The following is a 22,529-nucleotide window of genomic DNA, read 5'->3' as shown; positions in this document are numbered from 1 at the left end:
TAGAATCTCTTCTCATCCTTTTCCCAATACCCTTAAGTCTCTGCTTAGCGTACTCCTTGTTATTTGGCAGCTTTGAATCATCATTTCGGAATGGCAGCCCAATCGTGTAGTGTCCCTCGGTATATTTCATAGATGTGTCTACCTTGGATAGAAACAATTTATCTTCTTGAGAGTTTTCTCTTTTGTCATCTATTACCCGCTCAGGAAAATCCATGTTTATGGAACTTCTCACTAGCTTGTCTAATACTTTGAGCCACTCCACCTCATGCATGGCAACTACTTCTGCTCTGTTAACGACTAAACTGTTCTGCACCATACCCATTTGTTCATTACTTGCTCCCCGAACCACATTCCATGGGATCCATCCTAGCAAACTTCTCGAAGGTGGGCATATGATGGAGAGAAACCGGCATTTTATCCTTTGTATACACTGTTGGAAGTTTAATTGAATTGTTACATCTCAAGTCACTCAGCTCCAACCCTTTGAACATGTATGTGTTCATGGTGTAAGGTACACCCATCAGATTGAGAGTAATCTTCGCTTTATTACCACTAGCCCCCAATTTCCTCATTAGACCCTCGGTGCAAAATGAAACATTACTTCCAGGGTCAAGAAATGCATACGTCTGGATACCGATACCGCCATTCTTTGTCTTCACAACCACAGGTATAATGGCCATTGTACGATCACCGGCCCCCATATGGGCACTGGACTCTTCATTTACCCTTGCACAGGCACTTGTAGCCTTATGCCCAAAATTGTTGTCACATAACTTAGTTTCTGCATGCTGGTCTGCCTTCACATACCTTTCTTCACGAAGAATTGTAGGGTGATGTCCTTTACATTTGGTGCACATTGCTCTGAAGCGGCATTCTTTGCTCATATGCCCAGGCTTTAAACAACCAAAACAGACACACCCTTAGATTTCAGGAAATTCAGTTTGACCTCACATGATTCCTTCATTAAGCTATCACATCTATCTACACCATGGTGTTCACTTTTGCAGAACATGCAGACTTCTTTTAAGGGAACTTTGCTGCATTACAAGATGGGCCCTGTCCGACTGTGTCACGGGAATCTGAGCAGTAGTGTTCTTGCTCAATCTGGTCCACCTTATCAACATCAGTAGCATAACTCCCTCTATTTCTGTATGGCTGTGTACGAGTCTTTGTACCTTTAAAGGAAGAGGTTTCTATGTGCATGGCTTTTTTTCCATACAATGGATCGTTGGCCTGCTCGGCTTCAGCTTTAACAAACTTTACCAACTTTCCAAAAGTAATGGGCCTTCGATTCTCATTGGCTTTATGTACAATTGCTCTCCACTTGCCATGAAGGTAGTAAGGCAGTTTCTGAATGAGGATTTTCATGTGATCATGGTATTCCATCGTCTCCATGGAACTAATGCTTCGAGTTGTATATTCACATTCGCATAAGAAAATTAAAGGAAGCTGTGTATCCAATTTCGGCAGCAAGGTAACTATATCCAGTTACTATTTTATTCGCCTCACCAGTGGTGTACAGCTAAGTAATTCATGCGCTTCTTAACGTCGTCAGTAACGGGCACAATTCTGGCATTTAACTGGCGAACAAACTTTTTGTACCCCAAACAGTTCCCACTGAACCTTTTGATAGCTGACTGCTGCTTTTTCAGTTCCCTGACCACTGCCAGGATGCCCTCATTTGATGATCCGCTATTCGCTCTTGAGTGCTGATACCCAACATCATTGCCATGCCACGCCACTGCCACCAAGTGAACCATGCATGTCATGTACAAAGGCAGCATCAACACCACCAAGACTATGAGCAGGAGGCACCCCCTGAAAGAATCCAACACTGACTCGCCATCATGCATCCCTAAACAAAGACCCCCTTCAAATTGAAAACACTAGCATCACCTACTTGTCCATATGCATCATCATGTACAAGGTCTACTCTACCTGACTTATCATTGGTTGCTCTATAAAGCTGTCCTACGGCCATCTCCGTTTCTGAATCAAGTTGCTCTTCCTTTATTTTGAGCTGAAATCTTGTATGTTGTAGAGGTTGGTTTTCTTGTTCTAATGCCTGATTCTCTTTTAGCTTTTCCGCTCTGGCTAACTCTGCCTTGCTTTGGTCTTCTTTCGCCTTCGCTATAGCAAGGGAACTAACATGAGTTGAGGCAGTGCTCGAACGTGACCTCTTGGAGAGCCTTGAAGTTGCTTTACTTGTTTGCGAAGCGCTGTCCCCTGCCTTTACATTGGCTTCATACAATCTCTGTGTTATCCATTCCCTGACGTTGTCTTGTATATTCTTGTAAAATTCATTCTGAGGTCTGAACCTCTGTAATCGATCTTCATGCTCCTCAGATGGTGTAGGCAATTTCAGATATTCATCATGACATATTAAGAACTCCTCATACGTCATCATCCACTTTGTGTACACTGATCTTATTGAACTCAGATCGGTCATTCGATCATTCATTAATGACAAGGTGTGATCAGACTCACTGTTAAGTTTCTTACATATAGTATATCGATTCTTCAATTTAAGTTAAATAAAGTATGTTTTCCCTTTTCTGTAGGAATCATTGATCGCTTGGAGTATAAGGTATCTCCTCTTCGTCTGTCATGATTGCTTGTAAAAGAATCAATTCCATCAACCCTTTTTTCATCAATGTGGATACTTGTTGTAGACTCCATTATAATCCACTTGTATTGTTGTTCAAGATAATTACTGGCGTTGGTGGAGAATGTCCCAATCTTTTCAATAATACGTCAATACAAATATAGTGTCCGTATAAATTTCCCAAAACTGTAGAGCCCTGTATAAATGTTATTGACTCAATGAAATATATAGACACCACTGTTGACATACTATGGGTCACCCGTGTCAATGCATTCTTCAGACAGTTATGAAATAACAGTTTCCCTTTAAGTTATGCTTTATTCCTATTCATCATACCAGTTATGACATGTATACAGGCTGAATAGTACTCTGATGGTATAGAATGATTGACTGCAAAAATACAAACAATACAAAAAATAGAATGTCACAAAGTCTCACCAAGCATTTCTCAATGTTACAAATACAGCTCCATAAGAGCACACAGAAAGGGAAATATATCAACAGTAATAGCGCCCTCAGGCAACAAGAAAAATACTCATACTTTTCAGTAAAAAACCTTCATGTACATAAAATACCACACAAATTCAGAAAATCACAGTACAGAATAAATCATTCATGAATTACTGAACTATTATTATTTGTAAACTGGCATTGCTGGGCGTCCGGCTGTGATCACTAAGAGAATGCGTGATCACCCAAAGTGGTTGCAACATGTTATTACATCATCGACACAACTCTGCCGCATGGCGAAACGACTCACTAAAAATGAAACAAGATTAATCTGCATAAAGTGTCTCTCACCATAAGATCTACCCAGCTATCAACTAGACGTTTGATTGCTTGTAAACTGTAAACTTGCCAGTCTTTCGATGTTTCTGCCACAAAACTTAACCAACGCTGTGTATTCTTACAGACGGACTGGAACAGGAAGTCAGTGGAAAACAAAGGATTTTTTCGTTAGCGTGGGGGAAAACAGAGGTGTTAATCCGAAAATTCATTGTCTTTTCCTGTTTGTGATTGGTCCTGGCAACGTTTGAGGGATCGTGACGTAGCTCCGACTGTGAGAATAAATATTGTTAACCGCGTTTCGCAGTATAGTGGGTAACTATTGTCTGTTCGAGATGGCTAACAGACGGGTATGGTATGTGGGGTCATGTGACAAGGGGTATTTAAGTGGAGGACAGAAGGTTGAATGTCAATCTAAGCCAGACTCGCTACAGTGCAGTTTTCGGCGGTTTCCGTTTTTAGTCACACTTTGTTCATTCCTGTGCTTCTCGTGTGAATCATCATGGATCAGGCAGTGCGGCACTATCAACCCAGCAGTAAACCTTTAACATCACGACTATGTTTTTTCGAGTGCAAGTAGAAAAGACGGTTGATATAACTAGCAGATCCCGTAGTGTCGGGAATGCATGACAACGTTCACTTCGGTTAGCCGATTGGGAAGACCTTGGACGAGATGTCAACACATACAAGACGTACATATGTTTTGGGCGGCTAAAAAGCAGGCAAGAAACATTCTGAAGCCGAGAAGAAACAGACTGCAATATTAATTTTATTTACTATGCAGCCTCGTTGGGATCATATCCGGCACCATATATATATATAGTCTTTATGTACATTTTATTATTTATAAATGATTTTACTTTCATTACTCAAATGTTATTTAATTAAGACTTGAGATATGTTATGCATATAAATAAATCATGAGTTCAATTCTACGAAAATAATCCCTGTTGCAGCATTTATTTACAAACGAAGGATCAACGTATTTATATTCTTTATATTTATGGGATATTTATACAAAAAATTGTGTTTCGTATATTATCAGCAAGGTTTGGAATATTATTTACTGTCATGGCCAAAAACAAACTTATTCAATCCAGTTTATCAGTTGTACTTTCTCTCTTAAATCCGCTATTGTTATTCACGATACTACGTGGTTAAAGCGCCACCTATGGTAGCATTGGAGGTGAGACGGGAAGTAGAACTTGAACAAACAAACAAGGTAGTTATTGAAAGAAATCAGTCGTATGCAGGTCTTTACTAGACTCGTCACATTCGACAATGTACAACACACACTTACATAAGGTAAGGTTCATGCCAGGTTCGGCCACGTATGTGCAGTCGGTCCGGCGAACCATTTATTTAACAAAACATACTAATAAAGCCGACTAAAAACGGCTGCCATTACATTGCATGTAGTGTTCAAATTGAAATAAACTAAATGAGAGAAAAAATAACTTACATGTACTGCAAAAAAGATCGACTATTGATGCCCGAAATCAACATTACTCGGTTAAAGAAACATTTAAAATAACTGACAAAAAACATCGACGAAATAGTAACCCCCGTTACTGGCACGCCGACCGCCCAGGAAAAACCAGGAATAAAAAAAACCTTTTGAGGAAAAAATACCTGGAAACCTGTACCCGTCGCACTGTCGATCGTGCCCAAGGGAAGGTGGCGGGTGTCGCCCTGTATTATACAACAAACTTACAAAACAACAAGTTGAAAACTGCACTGTAGCGAGACTGGCCTAGATTGACATTCAACTTTCTGTCTCCCACTTAAATACCTCTTGTCACATGACCCCACATACCATACCCGTCTGTTAGCCATCTCGAACAGACAATAGTTACCCGCTATACTGCTAAACGCGGTCAACAATATGTCTTTACTAGACTCGTCACATCCGACAATGTACAACACACACTTACATAAGGTAAGGTTCATGCCAGGTTCGGCCACGTAGATTAAAAAAAAGAACGGGCCCGTACGTACGCCTACAAAGTTTGCGAAATTGACAAATGACTAGACAGCGAGTCAACAGCGTCGCCATCTTGGCGGTATCTGATTGGCCCTGGCCGTAAACGTGCTAGATGCGGCAATTGCACCTCCTGCCCGCAAAGAATGAATGCCAAATCTAAAGCATCATCAACATGCACTGCCCAAGACGTTTGACAATCGTCTCCTTCGCTCTGGTGTAACATAACGGCACACAACTCAATCGAGTATGAAAATAACGACTGTATTACCCTGTTTGCACTGCTCAGCTTTAACTGAGAAAATAAAAAAATGACTTGTGGTTTTCGTAAATAACATAGCAAAATAAAAACTCTTCAAATTAACAAAACTGTACATAATGAGTATTTCATACAAAGCGACTTCAAAATATTTCTGCAGATACAGAGTCTTCTCTGAATTCAACAAAAAATATGCTGGGATAGACTATCAGTGAAAAGATGGATGGTTGGATAACCGTAACCAGCTGTAATAGGTAATTGTGTAAACATGACTGTTGGAGACTAAGCAAACATTCAACCAAATAAGAAAAAAAAATACAAAAGTGACCCTTCCTTGCCGATATTAGTGTTTCCATTATTGATATAAGTTCTTGATTGTTACCGTAGTGTTTTCGCTGCGCGATTCACAAAGTAATACTTCGTCAGCCTAATAGGACGTCGTCCAGGCTCAGACCTGAAACAAAAAAACACTCTGTTAATAACTCTTACATCATGGCTTCTCATGCCAAAACGTTTAAACAAAACAAATGTGTAACGCCACCAGATAGAAATTGAAAGTTTCATTAAATACGCCATTGTGGCATACAAGTATTAATCTTACCATTCGTTCCACTTTAATTGCATATATATTGTCAGCCGGGCATATCACTGTTCGAAAGAGGCCGACTGCCACATGGGAATGAATAATGTGCCAAGAGAAAAATTGGTCTCATCTCAACTTCGCACATACCTTGTTCATTAATTTTGTAAAGCCATTATTTTTGAGTGCTTGTTTCCCATCCCAACTTTGAGAAAGAACATCAATTGTCTCAGTATTGGGACATTTTCAGCTAGGGTTGAACCTCGCATAATGTACCAATGCTGTCAAAAGCATCCTTATCAACTGAAATGTAGATCTCGGAGCATCCAGCTTCTGGGCAGCATCACTACTGATGCTCCAGTCGTAATTTACTGTTGCTGTCAAACGCGACCACATTCACTGAAATGTAGATCTCACATAGCTTTAAGCTCCTGGAAAAGCAAAAATATTGATGATCTTGTCGTCGTTGACTGTTGCTGTCAAAAGCAACCCCATCCACTGAAATGTAGAACTCACAGAGGATCAAGCTCCTGGACAGCATCACTACTGTTGCTCCAGTCGCAATTTACTGTTGCTGTCAAAAGCAAACCTATCCACTAAAATGTGGATCCCACAGGGCATCAAAGCTCCTGGAAAGCATCATTACTGATACTCCTTTCGTAATTTACTGTTGCTGTCAAAAAGCAAACATATCCACTGAAATGTGGATCCCACAGGGCATCAAGCCATCTAGCTCCTGGAAGGCATCAAAATCTTTCATTTATTCTCTTTTTTCTGAACTCGTTTGACAGAAAATGCACTGAAATTTGTTGAACATGTATCTGCGACCTGTGTGTCAAATTATTTTTCTTAAAAATCAAAAACTATTACAATCAAGTCAGTTGTTCCTTAGTTGTAATGTAGTCTACCAGAGAGAAATAATTGGCAAATAATTTTGTCTTTTTGAGTCAAACCTGATATTTTGGACTATTTCTTTGTTTCATATTTGCGATGCAAGGACCTTGGGCGGTATCGATCTTTATTCTGTAGAGCTATTTTAACAAGGTTCTGTGTTTTACACAGAAATTGAAAGTATATTCATATATGCATATATTGCAGGCCTATGAGGAAGTTCAAGAGCGTCTAATGAAAGAGCACCTAGTGAAAAAGAGACTGGGCAAAAGGTATGTGTATGTAAATTGTGCTATATTCATATAAACATGTAGAGTGTTCGTTTGAAAAACTTTTGGTTTTGATTTCAGCATATTTGATGCAAGCACTTCTATGGTATGCACTACAGAAAAAACAGTATTCATGGTGAAAGAAGCTAAAAAGTCTCCTATCCAGTATGTAAACCTTGTTAATTACAAATATTATATCATATTTGATTTTTACAGGTTACCCTAAAATGTTTAATCAATTTTTATAAACATTTCTCTTTTCAGTTTTGCTGTAAGGTTCATTGCAGATGTCTTGGTGAAAGAGGTCATTGCACTGTTAGTGAAGAAACAAAAAAAACATATCTCTAAAAGATGCAGATAAATTATGTGAAGAGACAGAAAAATGTGCTTATTAGTTGACAACATGATTGTGTAACTTGCTTTGGTGTATACAGTATATTTATGCATTATTAGGCCAAAGGAAATCTCTGTTTCCAGTAAACTAGCTAGGGATTTTATTTTTTTCAGAACCTTTTTGCAGCCATAAAGGATTTATTTTATGCATAAAGATGCATTTGCTTGTAATGAAAATAACTGTTATGATCTACATTTCTATAGCCATCCTCTTACTGATGATGGCAGCCCAAATTGGGTCATTTGATTAAAAGTAAAATATTTAGTCCCTATTCAAATTAGATCAATGCAGTTATTTTCAGAACCCAATTTCAAAATAGCTTCCTTGTCATCAAAAGTCATCTTTTAGGTTATTATTACCCTACCCAAAAAATATGCAAATTAGCTAAATCCAGTTATTTCCTTTGATCTCAGCAACCATTGAGCTGATTTCGTTGGTATTTGGTAGGATTACACCTTGACACGAGTAGATGTGCTTCTGACAGTAATGACCAAACTCTCCCAAAAGTATGCAAATTAGATCAAGGCAGTTATTTGCTGCTATCTCTACCACCACTGTGTCGATTTTATTCATATTTGGTATGATAACACCTTGGCACGAGTAGATGTGCTTTTGGCAATAATGACCACATCCTCCCAAAAATATGCAATTATTTGCTCTTATCCCAGCAACCATTGGGCCAATTTAGTTTATATGTGGTAGGATCACACCTTGAAATGAGTAGATATGCTTTTAGCAATAATGACCACGCTCCTCAAATTACATGTACTTGCTCTGAAAACATAGCTTCTCCAATTGTTTAACAATTGTAGAAGCTATGTTTTCAGCATTTATTATGGTATCCCTGATATATATGGAAGTACTGGAATAATTACAATACTATTTAGTGTATAAAGAGTGTTTTGAGTATAATCTTCCAGTATAAGTCATTTGAACCAATCTGGTAATGATAGTTATACAAATAAGATGTGTAACGCCGTAGGGGCTACATTTAATGCCATAGGGGTTTGCCCTCATTTATTATGGTATCCATGATATATATGGAAGTACTTGAATAATTACAATATTATTTAGTGTGTAAAGAGTGTGTTAAGTATAATCTTCCAGTATAAGTCACTTGAACCAATCTGGTAATGATAGTTATACAAATAAGATATGTAATGCCATAGGGGCTACATTTAACGCCATAGGGGTTTGCCCTCATTTATTATGGTATCCATGATATATATGGAAGTACTTGAATAATTACAATATTATTTAGTGTATAAAGAGTGTGTTAAGTATAATCTTCCAGTATAAGTCACTTGAACCAATCTGGTAATGATAGTTATACAAATAAGATATGTAACGCCATAGGGGCTACATTTAACGCCATAGGGGTTTGCCCTCATTTATTATGGTACCCTTGATATATATGGAAGTACTTGAATAATTACAATATTATTTAGTGTATAAAGAGTGTGTTAAGTATAATCTTGCATTGTAAGTCACTTGAACCAATCTGGTAATGATAGTTATACAAATAAGATATGTAACGCCATAGGGGCTACATTAAACGCCATAGGGGTTTGCCCTCATTTATTATGGTTTCCATGATATATATGAAAGTACTTGAATAATTACAATAATATTTAGTGTGTAAAGAGTGTGTTAAGTATAATCTTGCATTATACGTCATTTGAACCAATCTGGTAATGATAGTTATTCCGGTACAAATAAGATATGTAACGCCGTAGGGGCTACATTTAAAGCCATAGGGGTTTGCCCTCATTTATTATGGTATCCATGATATATATGGAAGTACTTGAATAATTACAATATTATTTAGTGTGTAAAGAGTGTGTTAAGTATAATCTTGCATTGTAAGTCATTTGAACCAATCTGGTAATGATAGTTATACAAATAAGATATGTAACGCCATAGGGGCTACATTTAAAGCCATAGGGGTTTGCCCTCATTTATTATGGTATCCATGATATATATGGAAGTACTTGAATAATTACAATATTATTTAGTGTGTAAAGAGTGTGTTAAGTATAATCTTCCAGTATAAGTCACTTGAACCAATCTGGTAATGATAGTTATACAAATAAGATATGTAATGCCATAGGGGCTACATTTAACGCCATAGGGGTTTGCCCTCATTTATTATGGTATCCATGATATATATGGAAGTACTTGAATAATTACAATATTATTTAGTGTATATAGAGTGTGTTAAGTATAATCTTGCATTATAAGTCATTTGAACCAATCTGGTAATGATAGTTATTCCGGTACAAATAAGATATGTAACGCCGTAGGGGCTGCATTTAACGCCATAGGGGTTTGCCCTCATTTATTATGGTATCCATGATATATATGGAAGTACTTGAATAATTACAATATTATTTAGTGTGTAAAGAGTGTGTTAAGTATAATCTTCCAGTATAAGTCACTTGAACCAATCTGGTAATGATAGTTATACAAATAAGATATGTAATGCCATAGGGGCTACATTTAACGCCATAGGGGTTTGCCCTCATTTATTATGGTATCCATGATATGTATGGAAGTACTTGAATAATTACAATATTATTTAGTGTATAAAGAGTGTGTTAAGTATAATCTTGCATTGTAAGTCACTTGAACCAATCTGGTAATGATAGTTATACAAATAAGATATGTAACGCCATAGGGGTTTGCCCTCATTTATTATGGTATCCATGATATATATGGAAGTACTTGAATAATTACAATATTATTTAGTGTATAAAGAGTGTGTTAAGTATAATCTTGCATTATAAGTCATTTGAACCAATCTGGTAATGATAGTTATTCCGGTACAAATAAGATATGTAACGCCGTAGGGGCTGCATTTAACGCCATAGGGGTTTGCCCTCATTTATTATGGTATCCATGATATATATGGAAGTACTTGAATAATTACAATATTATTTAGTGTATAAAGAGTGTGTTAAGTATAATCTTGCATTATAAGTCATTTGAACCAATCTGGTAATGATAGTTATACAAATAAGATATGTAACGCCATAGGGGCTACATTTAACGCCATAGGGGTTTGCCCTCATTTATTGTGGTACCCTTGATATATATGGAAGTACTTGAATAATTACAATATTATTTAGTGTATAAAGAGTGTGTTAAGTATAATCTTGCATTATAAGTCATTTGAACCAATCTGGTAATGATAGTTATACAAATAAGATATGTAACGCCGTAGGGGCTACATTTAACGCCATAGGGGTTTGCCCTCATTTATTATGGTATCCATGATATATATGGAAGTACTTGAATAATTACAATATTATTTAGTGTATAAAGAGTGTGTTAAGTATAATCTTGCATTATAAGTCATTTGAACCAATCTGGTAATGATAGTTATACAAATAAGATATGTAACGCCGTAGGGGCTGCATTTAACGCCATAGGGGTTTGCCCTCATTTATTATGGTATCCATGATATATATGGAAGTACTTGAATAATTACAATATTATTTAGTGTGTAAAGAGTGTGTTAAGTATAATCTTGCATTATAAGTCATTTGAACCAATCTGGTAATGATAGTTATACAAATAAGATATGTAACGCCTTAGGGGCTACATTTAACGCCATAGGGGTTTGCCCTCATTTATTATTGTATCCCTGATATATATGAAAGTACTGGAATAATTACAATATTATTTTGTGTGTAGAGTACATTCTTGCATTATAAGTCATTTGTACCAAACTGGTAGTGACAGTTACATGTATGTCAATCATTATCGCAACACCTTAGGGTTGCAATTATTAGGTTTGATGGCTCGTATTATCTGGTATCCCTGGTTGATATGGTTTTATTTGTTTGTCTGGATTTCGTAGATTATAATCTTGCAAGTTTATTAGTCATTTGTACCAAACTGGTAATATTAACTGGTAATATTGTTTGTCAATAGTGGGTCTTCCAGGTGTCCAGGATACATAATGCCATGAAAAACATTTTGTTGGATGGGAAAGCCTTGCATCCCATTTAATTGAGTGTTCCTGTTATGTTTTTTTACAGCTGTGTAATAAAGTTATTCATATTATTGTTATTGGTGTCTCAGAGTAGTTTCTATAACATAGCTGCAGAATATCGATTATCCATATCATGCCCAATATGGCGATTCAATAAAATTAACATCTTTATTTGCAATATTGGAATAGTTGTTGATGTCAACCTGTGCCGTTTCATTACATTTAAATGTAGTACAAATGTACATACCACTAGTGTAAGGTAACAATTGGATAGAAACGAGCAGAACTAATGCAAAACCTATTTGGTATGGATGGAATTGATCTCTATGAACTTGGCCTAAGTCTCTGCTGGACCCTGATTGTAAATGATGCAGATGCTGATTTACTGGATTGAAGTAGGACAATTGTCGCCCCCAAATTCCACCCTAGACCAGCATTTAGCATATTAATGAGTCATGCATCATCTGGCAAACAGGTTTATTTCAATGAGGTGCATCATCCATGTTAATGCGTGTAACTGCGAAAGTAGGTCAAAGGTCAATACAAAATTTTGGAAAAGTGTTTTTCAACAGTTGTCCATGCTAAGATGTGTATCAGTATTTCTAAGGTCATTTCCAAAATTTCCAATATTTCAATGAGGTGCATCATCCATGTTAATGCGTGTAACTGCGAAAGTAGGTCAAAGGTCAATAAAAAAATTTGGAAAAGTGTTTTTCAACAGTTGTCCATGCTAAGATGTGTATCAGTATTTCTAAGGTCATTTCCAAAATTTGAAAAAAAAAAGAAAAAAATTATTCCACAAGTTCCATCTCACACATCTGATACTCAGTGTGGAATCAGGTTTTTAGTTATACATACCCCAACTATTTCATAGACTTGCAAAAATCTTATTTTCCCAATTGGGTGTATCAATAATGTGTCACTTTATCATATAAATAATTCTGTGTTTATCTATTGTCGACTTGCATTGTGGCATTTATTGGTGGATAGCTTGACTCAATACAACCAAAACCAGACTATCTAGAACACTGTTTAATGGTGCCGATTTCCCTACGGCGTTAAAAACCCCTACGGACGCTTAACACACGTCCAACACTTTAGACCAAGTGGTTGTCACTTTACAAACAAATTACCAAACCTGCTCACAAAATAGTAAGTCAGCCAAATAGTGGAGTGACTGTAACACCACTCACATCGTACAACTCAATGTATACAGGAATTATACGAATCTTATTATTTATAAATAAAACAAACATGTTAACACATGATTTCTATATAATTGATTTGAAATATCATTATTTATTTATAATGAAAATTCACAGAATTATTTACATATAATAAGTTTAAATCCATAAAAAACGCTATATAAATAAATGCACAAACAGCACCCTATAGTTCATTCGAGTTTCTAATGGTCCACCCGTTAAGTTTTCATGACATTTTTAATTGTTTCAATGAACCACAAAAACGTTTCTTAATTCAAATTCCGCCATTTATTGGTAGGTCATTAAAAACTCTGCAAAATGTCATCACCCAATTTAGTCGCATTTTGAATGTGGTAAATTAATTCATGAAATAAATACTTTATGTTGCGTATAAATCGAAACAATACATCGGCCAGAGGAAACGTCCAGTAGGAGTCGTCAACTGAAACTCGAACCAATATTAATCATCACCAGTCAGCCAGATAAATGTAATTACTATTATCAGTGAAACGCGAACACTATGAACGAAATACATCACTAAAACAAAAGTGAGCCTGTCGTTGACACGATTTTCTGCGTTTATGGAGTGAAATGTTCAAAATGCTAGTCGACACCATACTGACAGATGACGCATCATAACAAAAACAAAGACTGCTTCATCAGTGCAATCTTACAAAACACAATCATAGAGTAACCAACAATATTCGAAAGAAATAAGCTATTTCACCATCGAAATTGAACAAAGTTCTGAAGATATGGTGCTCACAATAAATACGTTTGGCAAACCCAGTCATCAGGCTTTCTGCTGGTCAGCGCACGTGAAAATGGAGCGTTGGTCGACCGTGTTTTTGACAAATCATGCCACGACCACGACCACGACCACGACCCTCACTCGATTTGATTGGTGCCTGGTTCCACTTATTTCAAACAATGAAAAATCAATGACTTCTGGACATGCGTAGAACGCTTTTTAGCCACTGGACGCAATGATCCTGGGACCTGCCGTAGGCGGCAGTATTTTCATGCGAGGGCAATTTCGGATCACCATGTCATTCTTAATGTATAGATGCAGCTTCGTGGGCACTCGGGGTGTATTTTTTTTTTTTTATTTATTTATTTATTTATTTATTTATTTTTTGCTTTTTTTGCATGTAGCCATGGATATGATATATAGTTTTTGCCCATTGATGTAATGTTATAGTGTCTATTAAGTATGTAATTATGATTAATCTGCATGATCATTTGTGACGACGCCATTGATTATTCGGCATAGGCTACCACGCACTGTATAATATTGAGCAGAAAGTTATGTAATAATTGCATTTCATTCACCACATTGGCATGGCTGGCTGTACATATTCTTACTTTTTATGGCCATTGTTTGGCCCACTACAATTTTCTTGTGAATTAGGGTGATTTTTATCACATGCAAGAAACAACAAGGGCTGCGCCACAGCAGTAAATGTACATAACTGTCATTTATTAGGCAGAAACTGATAGGGGCCAATTTCTTGTGCTGATGTCTACATACACATGTAAATCAGTGAAAGTTTTGATGTCGCCAGGTGCCATTCTTGAAATGGTGCCACCGTGACGTGAACAAAAATGTTTTTTTTCGAATCTTCTGTGCACAATGACTCGTAATAAATACCATAACCGCAATTGAATATAATTTTAATATAGAAATTAATATTATCATCACATGCATATCATTTTCCATGTTTGGGTCAAATAACAGATCGACGAATGAGGACGTGATTTTGACACGAATTGAGTGGGTCCTAATTGGTTCCAGACTAACATGAACGCAACTGATATAACACCTTTGCAAACACAAAGAATTAAATATTGGCACGTGCCAAGATCCCGTAACGTGAACGTAGTAATTATCATTTTGTATAATCCCTGAAACAAACAATGGCTTGTTGATTTTAGATTTACAGAAGCCCCTCCTACAACAACGCCGGACATTGCCGATTATGGAACGCCGTCACTGTCTTATGTGTTTGTCATTAAGTATATGACGACATTGCTGCACTATATAACGACTTGCTTTTAATATATGATGACAAAACGTTTATATATGGTGTCGTTTGACCAATATATGGTGACATTGCTTCTATATATGATGGTGTGTTTTTAATATATGATGACAAAACGTATATATATGGTGTCGTTTGACCAATATATGGTGACATTGCTTCTATATATGATTATGTGTTTTCAATATATGATGACAATACGTTTATATATGGCGTCGTTTGACCAATATATGGTGACATTGCTTCTATATATGATGGTGTGTTTTCAATATATGATGACAAAACGTTTATATATGGTGTCGTTTGACCAATATATGGTGACATTGCTTCTATATATGATGGTGTGTTTTCAATATATGATGACATTACGTTTATATATGGTGTCGTTTGACCAATACATGGTGACATTGCTTCTATATATATGATGGTGTGTTTACAATATATGATGACATTACGTTTATATATGGTGTCGTTTGACCAATACATGGTGACATTGCTTCTATATATGATGGTGTGTTTTCAATATATGATGACAAAACGTTTATATATGGTGTCGTTTGACCAATACATGGTGACATTGCTTCTATATATGATGGCGTGTTTTCAATATATGATGACAAAACGTTTATATATGGTGTCGTTTGACCAATATATGGTGACATTGCTTCTATATATGATGGTGTGTTTTCAATATATGATGACAAAACGTTTATATATGGTGTCGTTTGACCAATACATGGTGACATTGCTTCTATATATGATGGTTTATCTGATGCATATTTTATTGTATGTGTACCACAACTACGAATTTTCGTTCAATTTTCCCATAATAACATTTGCGCATGCTCGTTTAATTGGCATCCATATTGAATTTTTAGAAGATAGGTTCATCATGGAATCGATGGCAGATGTTTTAAACCGGCTGAATTTGAACAACTTGATCGGCAGATTTGAAAATGAGAAAATAACGCCAAATCTAGTTCCCAAGCTCTCTGTACATGAAATGGAATTTCTTGGTGTAAGTAATCGTACTGACATGATGTCTCTGCGGTCTGTATGCAGTATCTTTGGAAGTGAAGCATCGCGTAAAGTGCAAACTTGTGGAGCTCCACAATTTGACATCCCGAAAACTGTACTAAAGAATCTCGTAGATGAGGGTTTCCTTATTCGAGAAATAGCTTCACTTTTAAGTGTATCTGAAAGTACTATTTACCGTAGGATGAGTCAATTCAAACTATCGAAGATGGATTTTACCGAGATCTCCGATGACCACCTTGATATCAATGTCAAAGAATTAACAACAGAGTATCCATATTGTGGAGAGAATATGCTAAAACATATGCTTGTCAAAAAATACAGCATTAAAGTCCAAAGAATGAGACTGAGAGACAGCATCCATAGAATCGATGAGATTGGAGTTGAGGGAAGGAAACGGGGAAGGTTACAAAGGAGAATATACAATGTTAAAGGACCCAATCATCTATGGCATGTAGATACAAACCATAAACTGATTCGATGGAATTTCATCATAGTTGGTGGAATCGATGGATTCAGTCGTTTACCCGTCATGTTGGACTGCACAGATAATAATACATCAACTACACTTTTACAATGTTTCAAAACTGCTGTCGATATGTATGGTGTTCCTAGTACAGTACGCAGTGACATGGGAATGGAAAATATTCTGATAGCAGACTATATGATTGCACAAAGAGGACCAGAACGTGGAAGCATGATCACTGGCAAAAGTGTCCATAATCAGCGTATTGAAAGACTTTGGAGAGATGTGTTCGATGGCGTATTGAGTTTGTATCACCAACTGTTCTATTTTATGGAAGATCAAGGTCTCTTAGATCCCTTGAGCAAAATTCATATAATTGCTCTTCACTATATCTTCAAGCCAAGAATCAATGAGAAATTGAATACCTGGAAAAATGCTTGGTCACAACACAGAATGCGGACCACAAGATCCTCACCTCTACGCCTCTGGATAGGAGGGCAGTTACACAACCCCATGGGGATTGAGCTATCTGGTAGTTTAATAGAGGAGTATGGTGTTGAAGGAATGGTTGATGGAGCCTCTGAAGGTGATACAAGACCAGTAGTGGACTCTCTATCACATGAATTTAGTGAGCATTGCTTACAGGAGTTGACCACACATGTACCTCAGACATCAACTTCTGATTGTTATGGTATTGATTTGTATGTAAAAGCAAGAGACATAATTAATAACCATATGCATGTTGATGTGCCACACAGTCAATAAATACACTGTAGTGTTTCTCTGATATGAGCTTCCTGAAATGCTTTTACTCATAATCATGATTATTAGTACAGTAAACAAAAATAGCTTGTGTGATTGACAGTGCCTCCTCAAAAACATAAATGGAAAATATGCAAATCAAACAGGCTCCCTTGTACACTGTCTTTTGTCAACTACGATATAGACATATACTTAAATGCATTAAAAATAATTACAGGAATAGTGATTAAAATAATTTGTATTGTTAGTCCCTGAACTATTAATTAGGACTTCATCTGTCTGGGGCCATTTCTTTGACATGCTTCGACTGATCTCGTTCAAACTTGATAATGTATTGGGACATACATATGCACGTCAATTTTCATTACAGTTTTATATAATATGATCAACTGGCGGCCATTTTGGACCTAAAATATGCTAAATTCTGACATTTAAAAGCAGTTTCTCAGATATTGAACAATTTCATTCAAACTGATTATGCAAATTGGGTTACAGGTGCATGTCAATTATTTTCAGATTTGAACAAAAACTGATGACTGGTGGTCATTTTGATTTTATTCATGTCAATTCCGATTTATCACATAAATATTGTCAGATTCAGTTGAAAAATTTGCACACAATACTCACACATAATACAGTGAGTTTTGTTATTTCAATCAAATTTGACGAATTTACTGCCATTTTGTCCAAAATCCTTAAACTACAAATGTGTCCATAGCGATTTCTTGGAGATGGGCATTTCATTCAAGCAGTACACCAAGAGATGGATTAGCACAAAGTTGTTTTGAGATATGATTTAATATGGACAATCAGTCAATATTGATGCAAAAGTGTTAAATATCCATTTTGGCGTGTCCCTCTGTTTCACAAAGTAGGAATAGCCACAAGCAGCCCATTAATTGTGAATCACTGCTAGTGATAGACATACTAAATACAGAGTGGGAATTCTCAATGCATTCTTTATTCATGATACTGTAACCAAGTAATTGCAGTCCTTCTCAATTACTAAGTTCAAGAAATATTGTTTTGTTAAAGTTACATAACAAAGTAACTGAATCATTAAACATCTTTATCTAAACATAATAACCATTGTCACATATTCATCATAACACAGTAACCAGTGTAATATATGTCACAATTAAACATCTTTATCCAAACATAGTAACTATTGTTACATATTCATCATAACAAAGTAACCAATGTAAAAAATGTCACAATTAAACATCTTTATCTAAACATAGTAACTATTGTTACATATTCATCATAAAACAGTAACCAATGTAAAAAATGTCACAATTAAACATCTTTATCTAAACATAGTAACTATTCTTACATATTCATCATAACACAGTAACCAATATAAAAAATGTCACAATTAAACATCTTTATCTAAACATAGTAACTATTGTTACATATTCATCATAAAACAGTAACCAATGTAAAAAATGTCACAATTAAACATCTTTATCCAAACATAGTAACTATTGTTACATATTCATCATAACAAAGTAACCAATGTAAAAAATGTCACAATTAAACATCTTTATCTAAACATAGTAACTATTGTTACATATTCATCATAAAACAGTAACCAATGTAAAAAATGTCACAATTAAACATCTTTATCCAAACATAGTAACTATTGTTACATATTCATCATAACAAAGTAACCAATGTAAAAAATGTCACAATTAAACATCTTTATCTAAACATAGTAACTATTGTTACATATTCATCATAACACAGTAACCAATATAAAAAATGTCACAATAATTTTTAAATAGTAGTCGTAGAACATCTCTATCTAAATACAGTAACCATTGTTACTTATTCACTGCAACAAAGTAAACATTGAATACCACTATTTAAACATAGTAACAATCATTATACATATGCCATAACACAATCAAAGGAAGCTTAGAAAGAACTCCCGTGTGCTGAGAGTATTGGAGACACATTAAAATTAATTAAAAATTTGCTTTTCAAACCAGAAGTGTGGCAACTAAGATTTGTCTGCTATTTGAGATGCACGACATGAAAACAATGTGATTCACATTATCAAAATTTTCATCCATGGTTTTTAGTCTAATTGTTTCCAGAGCACTTCTTGACAATTTCAATTTAAATCTGAGTTTTTTAGATATCAGAAATAGGCTAATAGATAATCAATATAGATTCAGGTCTGTATATAGTTTCAGAACTCACATGTACAAAATTTAATTATAATGTGATGAGTAATCCTGACTGAATTAGCAGTAAGCTGAAAAGTAAATTATTATGCAAATTAGGTAATTATTATTGATGTGTACAAACCTAAAACTAATTAGACCATCTATGTACGAAGTTTTATTGAAATGTGATTAGAACCAACAAATATGAATTATTATGCAAATTAGGTTAATATGATCTGATTTTAACCCAAAACTAATCAGGTCTGTGCATTGTCCTTGAACATCTATGTACCAAGATTCATTGAAACGAGACAATTAGTACTTGCAATATCAGTGTAAAAGCCGAAAACTAACTAATTATGCAAATTAGTTGATTAATATGCAGTTTTACCAAAATTAATCAGGTCTCTGCGATGTTCTAGATCATCTATGTACCAAGTTTCATTGAAACGAAATGAAGTAATAGTACTTGAAATATCAAAAGCCGAAAATTGATTAATTATGCAAAATTAGGTAATTAATATTTCACATATCTGTCTGTGCATTGTCCTAAGTTCCATTGAAATGTGATGATTAGTACCAGAGACATAAGAGGAAGAGCCGAAAATTTACTAATCATTATGCAAATTAGGAGAATTATATGCATGAATTTTTACCAAAAACTAATCAAATCTGTGCATTAGTCCAGAGCATCTATGTGCCAAGTTTCATCAAAATCCAAAGAATGGCCTTTTAGATATCAGTGGAACAGTCAAGGAACAGTTAAAAATTAGCTAATTATCATGCAAATCAGCACTCTCGCTTGCAGAGTCTTCGTGACCTAGGGAGCCACAGAGAGCCGCAACTAGACTCTGCCACAGGCAACATTTTACACCAAAATTGTTGGTATTCCGCGTTTTTTTTTAAAACTTGTTTCTTATATCCTAAGCTTCTGTTGAAAAAAAATGTGTGTTATTTTAAATAAATATATCAAACATTTTTACATTCAGTGGTTAATTTTTTTCAAAATGTTAAATGAAAAGTAAATCATGCGGTAGTAGACGTAGATGTGAATAGTCAGTTCAAATCGTAGGTGCGTTCGCGTTGTTGCCTCGAGGTAACGCGGGCGGCTCGGGCCTGCCCAGTTTTCGTTCTACTGCTATGTGACGTGACAACTGGGCAACTTTGGGAAAAAGATAACAAACTACAAAATCGATGTGTAAAAAGGTGTTTAGATAATTTTCTCAAACATAAAATGCTAGTGGGCGTGATTTCAAAATAAATGTATACATTTTATACGAGTTTCGCTCACATAGCAACAGCAAATACATCTACTCCCTGTCACGTCGCTTGGGCACCCCCAGGGAGAGACGCGAATGCACTCATGGCAAAGCAAAAAGTAGGTCCGGTCATTAGTATTTAAATAAGCTTGTGGCAGAGACTAGTGGGACGTTCATTGGCGACTTCCTAGCTTAGCGATAAAAGACCCATAGTCTCTGCGACGGAGAATGGCAAATCAGGTTCAACCAAAACCTATTCAGAATTGCGCATTAGCCCAGAGCATCTATGTACCAAGTTTCATTGAAAACCAACATGCGGTTCTTGAGATATCAGTGGAATGGACGGACACACACACACACACATATACATACAGACTAACCGCAAAGACTTCCATTGTGTGCTTCACGGGAGTCAAAACCACTGTAAAGTTTCACAAGAAAAGAAAACAAAACATGAATTTCAGTTCTCGTCATTTAATTATAAAATACTCATGTTGAAATAATACATGGAACCTCTCCAAACAACTTCCATTGACCCATGTCCAAAATCTCAGAGTACAACCAAAGTGCAACCAAACTATGTCTCATACATGCTCAAAAAACTGCATTCATAAATCTGAGTAAACCTTGATGTACCTTTAATAATAACTTGACTTTTTTGTTAATTCAGGTCTTTGTATATTACCAGGACCTTGGTTTGTTTCTGTATCACCACTATAAATCACCTCAAAATGTAACCATTACACCCCTCTACAGTTTCCAGAGATTGGTAATGGTACGACCCATCTGTCACTGATTCAGATCAAGGTCATGACCAGGTCATGACATCACTAAAAACCCTGGCATTACAATCTAAGCTAATTAATTTTTCTGAGCATGCTCAGTGGTGTTGGGATAGGTAATTTTGAATAAAAATCATGAAAAAGACCCATTTAGGATTTTCAGATCTGGCAAAAAAAATTATGTGCACATTCGGCAGAGACTTATTCATCAACCTGCAAAGTTTCATCGATATCTGCTGCATAATTTCTGAGAAAATGCTAGAAACCGGGAATAAGAAACTATACTCTGGACTTTTTTGTTTTACAAAAAAAAATATAATTAATTGTCAATTCAGCCTTTTTAACACGATCACGAAAACTAACGCGACTGCGAAAGTAATCCCGACTGGATGCATCTGCAGGCGACCCCCTGCGTTGGAATGAAAACTGGAGCGGAATCACTCCAGTGATTATGCTAATTAAAAGATGTTGACGAGCATCCATCTCTGCGATCGAATCGAATCAACCTTTAAAAGGACACGTTTACTTTCACACACCCACTCATGAATAATCATTGACATCATGAATAATTAATATCAGTCAAATACCCGCAGATGCGTCCAGTCGGGATTTTTTTAGCGGTCAGGTTAGTTTTTGCGATCACGCTAATAGGACTAAAAAAACAATTATTTCTTTTTGTAAAAAAAGCAAGCAGCCTGACGGCTGAGATAGCCCCGCTGTTAGCAATGAACATTTCAATTAAAGAACAGAAGATATCATTAGAAAATGAACAATATGTATAGTATCAAAGCAATCGGACTGTTTTCAACAAGAATTCAAAAATATCACTTTTCACCAAAAATGACAACAATATTCATCAAAGTTAGAGAATTTAAGATATCATCATGAAATGAACAAATCTGAGAGAGGTACACATGTAGTACCTATATATGTAATATCAAAGTAATCGGTTTTTTACAAGAAGTCGAAAAGTTTACTTTTTCCCAAAAATATTCACCAAAAATGAGATTTTGACATGAACTCAACAAATCTGAGAAAGAACCAT

Source organism: Saccoglossus kowalevskii, chromosome 13 (genome assembly GCF_978046115.1).
Source record: "Saccoglossus kowalevskii chromosome 13, keSacKowa6.1, whole genome shotgun sequence".
In the NCBI taxonomy this organism is placed as follows: domain Eukaryota; kingdom Metazoa; phylum Hemichordata; class Enteropneusta; family Harrimaniidae; genus Saccoglossus; species Saccoglossus kowalevskii.
This window is presented reverse-complemented; position numbering follows the sequence as displayed.